General features: G+C 41.2%; 1 non-coding gene across 1 annotated transcript; it reads left to right on the plus strand.

Moving 5' to 3' along the window:
- Nucleotides 1-401: 401 nt before the first annotated feature.
- Nucleotides 402-505, plus strand: LOC130947830 (small nucleolar RNA R71). Its single transcript, XR_009072823.1, has one exon. It is a non-coding gene; the product is annotated as a small nucleolar RNA R71 (small nucleolar RNA).
- The last annotated feature ends 231 nt before the right edge of the window (nucleotides 506-736 follow it).

Raw genomic sequence — 736 nt, forward strand, 5'->3', positions numbered from 1 at the left:
AGGTTCACCCGTGTAATTTACCTCTGCCATTGCAGGGTTCTCAGGATCATAAGCTTCTTCTTCAAAAGATGTCTCTTTAGTACTGTTGGATGCATTTTGCCATCCATTCAGACTTTGAGAAATCATGTTGACTTGCTGAGTCAACATTTTATTCTGAGCCAAAATGGCAGTCAGAGCATCAATTTTAAGAACTCCCTTCCTTTGAGGCGTCCCATTATTCACGAAATTCCTCTCAAAAGTGTACATGAACTGGTTATTTGCAACCATGTCAATAAGTTCTTGAGCTTCTGCAGGCGTTTTCTTTAGGTGAATAGATCCACCTACAGAATGGTCTAGTGACATCTTAGAGAACTCAAATAGACCATAATAGAATATATATATCATGGTCTATTCTGAAAAACATGTCAGAAGGACATCTTTTGGTCATCTGCTTGTATCTTTCCCAAGCTTCATAGAGGGATTCACCATCTTTTTGTTTGAAGGTCTGAACATCCACTCTAAGCTTGCTCAGTTTTTGAGGAGGAAAGAACTTAGCCATGAAGGCCGTGACCAGCTTATCCCAGGAGTCCAGGCTATCTCTAGGTTGAGAGTCCAACCATGTTCTAGCTCTGTCTCTTACAGCAAAAGGGAAAAGCATGAGCCTGTAGACTTCAGGATCTACCCCATTAGTCTTAACAGTCTCACAGATCTGTAAGAACTCAGTTAAGAACTGGTAGGGATCTTCTGATGGAAGTCC

Source organism: Arachis stenosperma, chromosome 1, assembly GCF_014773155.1.
Source record: "Arachis stenosperma cultivar V10309 chromosome 1, arast.V10309.gnm1.PFL2, whole genome shotgun sequence".
Lineage (NCBI taxonomy): Eukaryota > Viridiplantae > Streptophyta > Magnoliopsida > Fabales > Fabaceae > Arachis > Arachis stenosperma.